The sequence below is a fragment of the Emys orbicularis genome, chromosome 6 (assembly GCF_028017835.1).
Source record: "Emys orbicularis isolate rEmyOrb1 chromosome 6, rEmyOrb1.hap1, whole genome shotgun sequence".
NCBI classification, from domain to species: domain Eukaryota; kingdom Metazoa; phylum Chordata; order Testudines; family Emydidae; genus Emys; species Emys orbicularis.
Window position 1 is genome coordinate 72,514,417 of NC_088688.1, and position 10,957 is coordinate 72,525,373.

The window sequence follows — 10,957 nt, forward strand, 5'->3', positions numbered from 1 at the left end:
AAGCCATGTAATCTGCAATGAGGTCCCTATAAGTAGAAAACCCTGAAATGTAAGAACAGCAAGTTATGCTACTACCTGTACTTTCTTCTCCCCCATAACCTCAACCCCTCATGACTGGTCTGTGGCTGATGTTAGTCAGGGTAAGACCCGGTAGATTTTTGAGGGGGACCCAGAGACAAATGGCTGATATATACATATTATCTCATGACCGAAGGAGCTGGGAGATGTTTGTTTGTTACTAGCTGAAGCTCTATTTATTTGTGGATTTAAAAGTTTTCATATTGATTTATTGATCTAGGAAGACCAGAGCATGTCCTTTATTATGCTGCAAAGATGAAGAAAATGTTTTAAATGTACTCAGTAAATTTTGTGAAACTCTCATGATCTTATTTTTTTGCTCACATCCTTTATTCCGGTTAAACTTTTAAATAGCTGTCAACTGAATTTTTCTGCACACTGGAAATAATCTGTTCAAATTGTGGCTTTGCTAGCTAAAGAGATTTCAGGAACTGATGCTGTTCCCAGCTGCAGAACACAAAAGCATTCACAGATGCTAACTAAATGGCCTATGCTGGAGACATTTTATTGCCTAATTGATGTTTTTAAGAGCATTTTCCTGCTGTATTTTTCCTTTTTGTTTTTTATGATTGCAATTACATTTGATTTCTTTGTGTTGGTGATTTTTATGTATCAACTTCTGAATAGAAATTAGCAAGGAATTGGAAATGTTTCAAAACCTGAAAATAGTCATCTGTGTAAATTGAGGATTGTTCTTACAGACTGCTACCTGCAGTGGTCTGAAAAATATCTTTATTCTTTCCATTACAGTGTTTCCTAATTTTCTTTGTCTGTATCTTGCATTACTCTGATATCAGAGAGACAAGATGTATCCTGTAGTACCTGTTTGTATTTCTTTGCTTCATCCACCACTGGTTTATCAACCATTCTGAGGTCTCCTTTAGTGGAGTTAACAATTGAGAGCAGTTCAGGCCTTGAGCTGTGCAACACATCAGGCTTCAGCAAGCCAGTTTATTGGGGGTCTCTCAATCATACTATGATTTCTCATCCATTTCCAAATGGCAAAGCCATATACAACAATTCACAATATATTCCCCATATGCCCCAGAATCCTTTGCACTATTTCTCACTGCACTTAGTTGGAGGTGCCATGGTAAACGTAGTGGTTCATAGGTATTTCTGGCATCTCAGCCCGTTTCCATAGTCCTTGAGACATTTGCTGGTGCTCCTCTTGGGTGGTCACTATGCACAGGTTGAGAACTAGTGACCCAGTTCCAATGGGGATCACAAGGTTGAATAGTCATTGGAGGTGGGATACAGTTCTAATTTGTGTCATTTATTTTGTGTGCAGTAACTGCTTCTAGTTAACCAGTACTAACCAGCTAAACACATAGAAAAGAGTAAGGATGTCAGGATTTAGCTCTTAGTTAAATCTTACTCAGGCAAACTCCCATTGACTGCTTGAATTGGCCTTCAGTGGTAACGAAGGAAAGATATGCACTTTCTGAGAATGTGATAATATCTTATTCACTACCCCTCTGTTTACTTTATATGTATAGTGCATGACATTGCATTCATGACACACGATGCTACTGCAGTTAGTTTACATTCTTTAAGAATGGGCAGTTTGGGGGGAAGAAAGGGATTTGCCAGTTAGGGGATATTTAGGCCAAACTTTTCAGAAGTGGCTACTGATTTGGGGTGCCTCTGTTTTTGGATGCCCAGCCTGAGATACCTTGTGCCTGACTTCCAGAAGCACTGAGTATTTGTAACTCCAGTTCAAGTCAACAGGAGATGTGGGTGCTCAGCACCTCTGAAAATCAGGTCTAAGACTGTTCTTACTTATGGTAGGGCACACAGCTCCAGGCCTGGGGGAATCCAAAGGTGAGCATTACACCACGTTTGCGCCCCCACACCTTCAAATCAGTGCTGTGTGCAATTCAGCCAGACATCAGGATCTGGTCCGGGGGCGGGGTTAATAATGGCTTCTGCTAATTCAGTTGTGCTGGCCAGTGTGACTGGAACAGAATTTTAATAAAAAAGTAGGTTTGTAAATGAAGTAATGATCTAGTCTAGAGACTTTTTTTTTTTTAAAGCAGTTTAAACAAACCTGTGCTCCAGACACACCACCCAGCACAGCCACAGTAGCAGAAACCAGTACCGAAAACTCTGTTTTAAAATGACTTCTTATCAGGAGGTAAAGGTTTCCCTAGCTGGGTACCCAAATATTAACATTGTTTTATTATGTGGGTAACTGGAAAAGGCCCTTGTTTAGAATAGTCATGGAAACCATGCTAGCAACAACCATATTTAGTTGTTGCTAGCATGATTTCTATTGTAACGTAGGCAGAGTCTAATCAAAACAGTCTTGCTTTGTTTTCTGTGACTCACGATATGCACCCTGCCCTGACATGCATTATATTCAGCTTAGAAAACAGACAAAAGGAATTTTAATCCTCTTTGATGAGGCTTTGTACTTTGCCGTTTTGTGACAAAATATACACACTATTGCTAGCATTGATGCAGGTCCAGAAGTGGTAGCAATGGGGGAGTGCTAGTGCAGACGAGGAGACAAGGCTTCCTCAGCTGCCAGCATTTTTAACATTGCCATTTGGACCTTCTCTGAGCAGGAAGTTAAAAAACAAGAAATTCAGTATAGACAGCCTTAGAGTAGTTCAAATTTCTGAAGAATGGGCCAGATCCTGAGGTTCATTTACTCAATCCTTACTGAGGCAAACTCCTATGGAAAACTAAGTAAGTACTTCAGGATTTGGCTTTACAATGTCCCATCAATAATAAAGCTTTTTGGCATTGCTTGTACCATTTTGACCTCCCTTCAAATGCCTGTAACACACCTTCTGTCCACATATTAAAATGTTTACTGTGGTGCACAAGCGGTGAAGAAGAAGGATGGTTGTGGATAAGGTGCTAGCCTAGGACTTTGGAAACCCAAGATTCCTGGGGAATGTCAGGTAGTTGCTCTGCGACTCAGTTTCCCATCTCTAAAATGAGGATCACGTAGTTCCCTCCCTCAAAGGGGTGTTGTGAGGATATATACATTACGAGACTGTAAGATGCTCAGACACTAGGATGATGGAGGCCATTTAAGTACTTAAGATAAATATAGGGACACTTGCTCTGAGCAAGTCCAAACTCCATTCTACCCCACAGTTAATGGGTCCCTCTGTTACAGTGCCTGTGTGGGCAAGAAGTGCAAACTTTGCAGCTGCAATTGTGCAATTAGTCCTCCCTTCAGTGACAGATTTGACATTAATAGCTCTCACTTGTCAACCCACTCAGCTATTGGCGGCACGTGGGCTTGCGAGCATCTGAGGTGATGTTCAACTGGTCGCAGCTTTGCCCCTCCCATCCTCAAGAACAAACCTCAGTGTAGTAAAGGAGGACACAAAAACACAATGAAAAAAATATTTTTTTAACGTTGTGACATTCTGTACCTTGGGGGAGCATACTGTAAACCCCATGTTCTTCATTTTTATATAATCGTGATCTTACATATAAAGTTTGCCTCATAAAGTATCAGGCAGTGGCGTAGCCAGGTGGAGCGAACAGGGGGGGCGGACATAAAAAAAGGTACTCAGTGGGCGGCGCTCCGGGTGTTCAGTGGCACTTCGGTGGCGGGTCCTTCACTCGCTCCGGGTCTTCGGCGGCACTTTGGCACTGAAGGACCCGCCTCCAAAATGCCGCCGAAGACCCGGAGCGAGTGAAGGACCCGACGCCGAAGTGCCGCCGAACACCCAGAGCGCCGCCTGGTGAGTACAAGCGCCGCAGCGGGTGGCGCCTTTTTTTAATGTCCACCCCCCCATTCAGAGTAAAAATTAAAAAGGCGCCAAAAAATTAAAAAGGCACCACTTGTGCTCAGTGGGGGAGCAGCCGCTCCCCCTGCTCCCCTCCCAGCTACGCTACTGGTATATGGGGAAAGGTTATGGTCTGCTGAAAGTCATTTCTCTATCCATATATGTATATCATTAATGCATATGCAGTTATGAGAATTGTGTTGTATGGTTGTCACTAAAACATGCTGGAAGTTGGGGAATCAGCCAGATATTAGCTTCCCAGATGCAACAGCAAGCAAAGTAACGAACGCCCAGGCAGGGTGTCAAATAAACCATCAACAGCCACTGTCCAGCAAGGGAACTACAATTCAATGGCTCACCTGCATGAGGCCACACCAGGGGAATTGCTCAACATTGCAGGGAGACTCAGCAATGCCCCCCAGACATTCCTGGACTTGTGTTCCCCAAGCACATAGGACTGAGAGTATAAAACAGAACATAGGGGCCCCACGCTTGGCCTTTCTCCTGCCACACCTATGCTGCCAGCAACAAAGGGCTTGTCTACACTGGCAATGTTAAAGCGTGGGCACAACACTCTAAAAAAAACCCACCTCCACGAAGGGCGTAGCTCCCAGCGCCGGTGCACTGTCTATACTGGCACGTTACAGCGCTGAAACTTGCAGTGCTCAGGGGGGTGTTTTTTCACACCCCTGAGCGAGAAAGTTGCAGCGCTGTAAAGTTCCAGTGTAGACAAGCCAAAGACACTCAGAGAAGACTGAACACTCCAGCAGAGGAGACTGGTCCAGGTTTAATGGACAAAACCTGTGTATTAAGGACTGTAATATCCAGTGGAGTGAGAAAAACTGCACAGTCTAATTGGGTTGAGAGGTTAGACTGCGTGCTTATATTTTATTTGGTAACTAACTCTGACTTTTTGCCTATCACTTATAATCACTTAAAATCTATCTTTTGTAGTCAATAAATTTGTTTTACTGTTTATCTTTACCAGTGAGTTTGTATGAAGTGTGTGGCAAAACTGCTCAGGTTTGCAAAGGATGGTGTATATCCACTTTCCATTGATGAAGTGGTGAACCAATTAATAAATTTGCACTGCTCGTCTTGAGCAGTGCAAGAGGGTATATATTCCTGAGGTACAGTGCTGGGAGCTGGAGGGATTTGGCTCTGGTGCCTTTCTCTGTGTGATTCTTGAGTGGCTCTGGGAGCATTCATGCAATCTAGCTGGGTGTGGGGCTCCATATGCAATTGTGCTGAGTGATAACAGCACCTGGAGGGGTTTGCTGCTGGTCACTAGCAAGGCATTGTGAGAGACAGCCCAGGCTGGAGAGAGTTAAGGGGGTACAGCGGTCCCAGGGTCCCAGGCTGCACCCTAGGGATCCCATTACAAGCATATAAAAAATACAACATGCATTTTGAAAAAAATATTAAGCTGGAAACACAAAGGGGAAAAAAAATCAAAGATTTGGTAGCAGCTACCCCACAATATACTTACTATGTTGGGATGGCAGAGTTGTCACAAGATTGCCTCAGCAGCATCTGATATTCTAAAACCAGAACAAAGAAAAGGGATTACATAGCAATGTACCCATCCACCATATCCCCAAGAAAATGAATTTATCTCAACATGCTGCCCCAGCACCCACTCACTGCCCCACTGCACCCAATGAGGGATACAACCCCTGGCAGCCCCAGTGCATTAGGCAGGAGAGGAGGAGAGGAAGGAACTCTCTGGGCTGGCTTAAAGGACTGAGAGGGTGTCCTTCCTCAGGGGACCTAGTGCCCAGACCCACTCCTATCTCTGGATCAAAGAGTGAGCCATTAGAGTAGCTACAAAACAAGGACCAGAAAAGTCAACCCAAATTAAAGACAGAAAGTTACTAAAAAAAAAAGAGAGGGAACTGGGCTTATTTAGTCTGCAGAAGAAAAGAGTAAGGGGGGATTTGATAGCAGCCTTCAACTATCTGAAGGGGGGTTCCAAAGAGGCTGGAGCTAGGCTGTTCTCAGTGGTAGCAGATGACAGAACAAGAAGCAATGGTCTCAAGTTGCAGTGGGAGAGGTCTAAGTTCGATATTAGGAAACATTATTTCACTAGGAGGTTTGTGAAGCACTGGAATGAGTTACCTAGGGAGGTGGTGGAATCTCCTTCCTTAGAGGTTTTTAAGGCCTGGATTGACAAAGCCCTGGCTGGGATGATTTAGTTGGTGTTGGTCCTGCTTTGAGCAGGGGATTGGACTAGATGACTTCCTGAGGTCTCTTCCAACCCTAATCTTCTATGATTAATGAATGAAGTCAAGCTCCTTAGCTCCAAGAGATGGCAGCACTCACTGTAAGAGTGCCTAAGCATCCAGGGAGGCCAGTGACCCTCTACCATCTACAATTGTGAAATCACAGCAGGGCATAACCCCTAATCCTTATGGCCCCTTGGGCAGGACAAACCCATTCAACGAATCCATTGGGATAACAAAAATGTGAACAGGGGCAAATATACATTATAGATGATAAGCATTTGCTCCAAGGAGCTGTGCCAGGAATTATGGCAACAATCCACAGGCCCTGTAACACTAGCAAGGAAGACTGTGCATGTATGCTGAGCACCAAGTATACCTAAAATAGGATCGCTAGTGTGGATGCACTGCACTGTTACAACTAGTACTGATAACGGTACAATTCTTTACGGTAGATGAGGTTTAAGAGCTGGTCACTGTCATACTGAGTTAAGGGAAGAAGAGATTTACATCTCCTGGAGTTACTATTCCAACTGTCTCTCTGGTTTGCCCACCAGATGTCATCTGAAAAACACCTAATCACTTGTAACAGCATGGAATTTCCTGATAATTTTTCTTTATAGAAACAAACAGCACATATTTTACAGTCTCCGATATACATAATAAAATACTGATATGTAAAACCAAATGGGATAGAAAATTTCTGAATGGAAGTTTGCTAGGAGGGAGTTTAAAGTTTCCTTGATATGCAATACACAAAGAGGTTCTAAACCTTGTCCCTAACCTCCTTCCCTTTCTTCTCCCTCCCACCTCACCACTACATGCCCCAGCACCATCAGATGCCTTATAAATACTTAAAATGGACAAGAGTCTGAATATAAGTGTGCAACTAACCCTTGGTAATTTGGTACCACATGCAACCACTCCAGTGTACCCCACAAGTCTTTGAACTGGTTCCCATGGTATTTCAAAGGAAACTCCATTTTCCCAGTACTTCTTCATAGGAATCAAAGCAATGGTTTTGTGGGGTCTTCTGGAATCTATGGGGGAAAAGTTGCAAGTTGCTTTTCTGTAATAAACAGCAAACTAAGAACTGGAACATTGCTGCAAGGCATAATGCCAGAGCAAAATCAACATGAGGTGCTTTGATGGTAACAGAAATAGCCAGTTGATTGTAAATGACGAAGGACCTTGACATATTTCCAAAATGATAGTTGAAAGAGAAAGACGTGAAATGTCACATTGATTACTAATTGTTTGCTTGTTTTGTCCAGAATAACCCCTTCAAATGTCCAGCAGCAGACACTATAACAAAGGGCATTCGTCCACTAATAGTGTTTTTTATACAGGATTCCTGAAACTTGTTAGGCTGTCTCACATGCCATATTAACACACTACACTTCCACACTGGAGCCAGTCTAAAATTACTATTTGTACTAATAAAGGCTGTAGATCCTTCCCTAAGACAGCTAGATCATGCAATACATATAGCCCTAAGACCTGGATAACAGTCATGGGCAGCAAGTTATATGGGTCCATGATGCCCATGCTCCAGCAATATTCAGGGCATGGGGGCCCGGCTCCACCAATGTTTGGGGCCAAGTCTCTCCCCCGGCCCTGCCTGCTGCTCCCATGCGCCTCCCCTGAGCGTCCCTGCCTGCGCCCTGGGCAGCGGGCGGCTGCCCTGCCGCTCTGTACTGCACTCCGCTCTGCCAGCTCCCGGCATCAACTGCCACCGCAGGGTCCTAGTGCCTCCCAACGACTAGTGCCAGGGCAGGCTGACCCTGATCCTGCCCCTGCCCTTCCGCCTCAGACGGACGGGGACCCTTCCCTTTTCCAACAGGATTCTTCACCAGCACAGGCGGCCCCCCTGCCACAGTCACTGCTCCTGCCCCATGCTGGGCAAGAGGCAGCCCCACCCCCAGTGAGGCTATAGTGAGGGGCAGCAGCAAGGGAGGAGGCACAGATGTGATGGCAGCCTCCCTCCCCCCACCACAGGGGAGGCAAGGGGGCTTCCTGGACCTGAGAGGGGCCCTAGGAGCATGTGCAGTGACAGTGGTGCGAGGTGAGTGTGCTACCGGGGGGTGGGGGGAGAGGAGGCCCCTCCCCCAGAGCTCGCTGCTGCTATCGGGGGTAGGGTGTGGGGGGGGGGAGTCCTCCTCTCTGGCTCCAGCCAGGAGCAGCCTGCCTGCACCCCAAACTCCTCATCCCTGGTCCCGCCCCACCCCACCCCAGGGCCCACACCCCCAGCCAGAGCCCACACCCCAACCCTCTCCCCCAGCCCCCTCCTGCACTGTGAACCCCTCATCTCCAGCCCCACCCCACAGCCCTCACCCCAACCCTCTGCCAGAACCCCTCCCACACCCCAGAGCCCCTCATCCCCAGCCCCACCCCAGAGCCCTCACATTTTACATTATTTTAAAATATATATATTGGCTTACAAGGCAGGTGTGTGTGTGTGTGTGTGTGTGTGTGTGTGTGTGTGTGTGCGCGCGTGTGCGTTCACCACCAAAAATTATAGAAACCTGCCACCCCTGATAACAGTGTTATCCATCACAGACCAATTTGTTTCATGTCCTGCATATATGTACAGTACAGATCCTGCAACACAGCGAGATTGAAATCCAGGGGAGCTGAGGATGCTCAGCATTTTACAATGGTTACTCAGTACCTTGTGAGACTGAGCCTTAGTCTGCTCATTCTAATGTTCCAATTAGTTCAGGCAGACCAAACTACCGCCCTATGACTAGAGACACAAAGGTGGCCTTCCCTGCGCTGCACCTTCATCTCAGTGTCATAACCCAGAGTATGTCCTGTCCTGTCCTGCCAGTGTCTAAACAATCCCATACTCCAATTAGCCCTAGACTAGTCAGTGATTATACTGCACGCACTCCTTGACTTTCTCCAGATCAACACACTCCATCCCACTGGCTCCAGAAAATGTTCACATAAAGCCAAGTTAGGGAAATGGTTCCTACTAGTAAAAAGGGAATGTGTTCCGCTACCTGTGTAATGGCAAACTTCACAGGGTTGGCTTTTTGTATGAAACATTTTTGTACAGTTTTGCTTAAAAGTCATTCTGCAAAAAGCCCAAGTATTATAAGAACAGATAAAACGAATAGGGGCCTGGAGACAGTGGCCTAGTTTCAGCAAGTATTCCTAGAGAAATTAGATGGTAGATAAGATAAATCTGCCAGCTACTATCCTCAGGAATATCCACTAAATTAGGCCACCATTTTCAGGCCTTTGTCAACCTGTCTATTCTCATTTTTTAAAAATAATTTATTTTTAAACACAAAAGGAAGTGTCTTTCTATCAGGAAAAAACTGCTTTATGGTTACCCAAAGTGAAAGTTGGATTTCACAGTAAAAGTGAAGTGGAAGATCAAAAGTGAAGTGAATTACAGAATAAATAAATTCTTTCTAGGATCTCAAATGAATAAAGGAATGCTGAATTGAAGCCTCACTTACTCCTGGTTTACAGCCATGTAACTGACACCAGAATCAGGCCTTTCATTAGTTCATCCTGATCCTTCCCTCCCCCCCCTTTTTTTTTTTTCTTTCCCCTTTTCCATTCTCTAAGATTTCCTTACATCTCCTCACTTGCAAGCAATCCCAGGACTATTCTAGCTCCTCTCTCTCCCCCCTCACTCCTCTTCCTCCAGAAAAAGAACAAGAAAGTTATTACAAATATATCTGAAGGAGAAAAACAATGGAGTATTATGTATACAATAAAACACGAGAAGTACTTCGTAACTAGCATAAATTAAATCTCCAAGTTGTAAATAAATTGTTTTCAATGTGCCAAAAGCAATGCAATGCTTCAAAGTCCAATGGACAAGGAGAGCTGCATAACAACAGTGATTCATGTTAGAGCTAACAACAGCATGGCAACCAAGGATAAAACAGTGCTGAAGCAAAACTACAGAGAGCTTTAGGCTTAGCCAAGTCTCAACAAAGCAATAAAGCAGAGGCACTCCCTCACACACATTTGTATACACTCTTTCAATCAGCAACCTGAGCTGCTGCAGGAGTTAAAACTGGCACATCTGATAGGTCACATCTTAGACCCTCAGTCCTGTTGGACCCTCAACACCTTCCTCAGCAGTTGTTTCTTTCAGATCTTCTTCACCATCACTCCTATCAGCTCCTATGACTCTCTAAAAACTGTGTGTCTTCATTCCTGACTAAAGTAGTCAAACTTGGTGCACTTTGTGCCTTCTCTTTAGAAGACTTCCTTTTAAAGCACCCTCACAGGAGAGGTGCCTTCTCCATTGAAAGGTTTTGGCTGTCTGGAATCCTTTCTTCTTTCTTTTATTTAAAGGGCAAGATACCACACCACCTCAAATCACTGTGAGCAAAACTCTAAACATAATAAACAAGAAGTCAGAGACAGATAAAATAATTCCTCAGCAACATCATAAAGATTTATTAGAGAAGTGTGCTCTGCAGAAAGAATTACTCCCAAATTTGTGAAGAAAATGGCTTACAGGCAACAGCTGACCTTAACAAGAAGAGCAAAGAAAATGTGTCTGTTTAGGAATGTTATATCACAGACTGCAAAGAAAGATTCATCTGGCTCTGTCACAGATTTAGTACCTGATCCTACCCCCAGTAAAGTCAGTGGGAGTTTTGCCATTGATTTCATTGGGTCAGAATAAGGTCCTAAGTTTTTAATCACATGCTTTTAATTTTTCTCTCCTCTATTTCCTAGAATGCTTCATAATGAGCATAACAAAGTGATTAAATTAGTAGAGACTGGAACTGAGGAGCCAATTTTTCATATTTGCTGTGTCCATAATTTCCATTACAATCACTGCATGCAAATAACCACTTAGGCAATTTACTGATCGGTGATGTGCACAGTTAGTGACTGCAAACCATCACAGCAATCACACCCGCA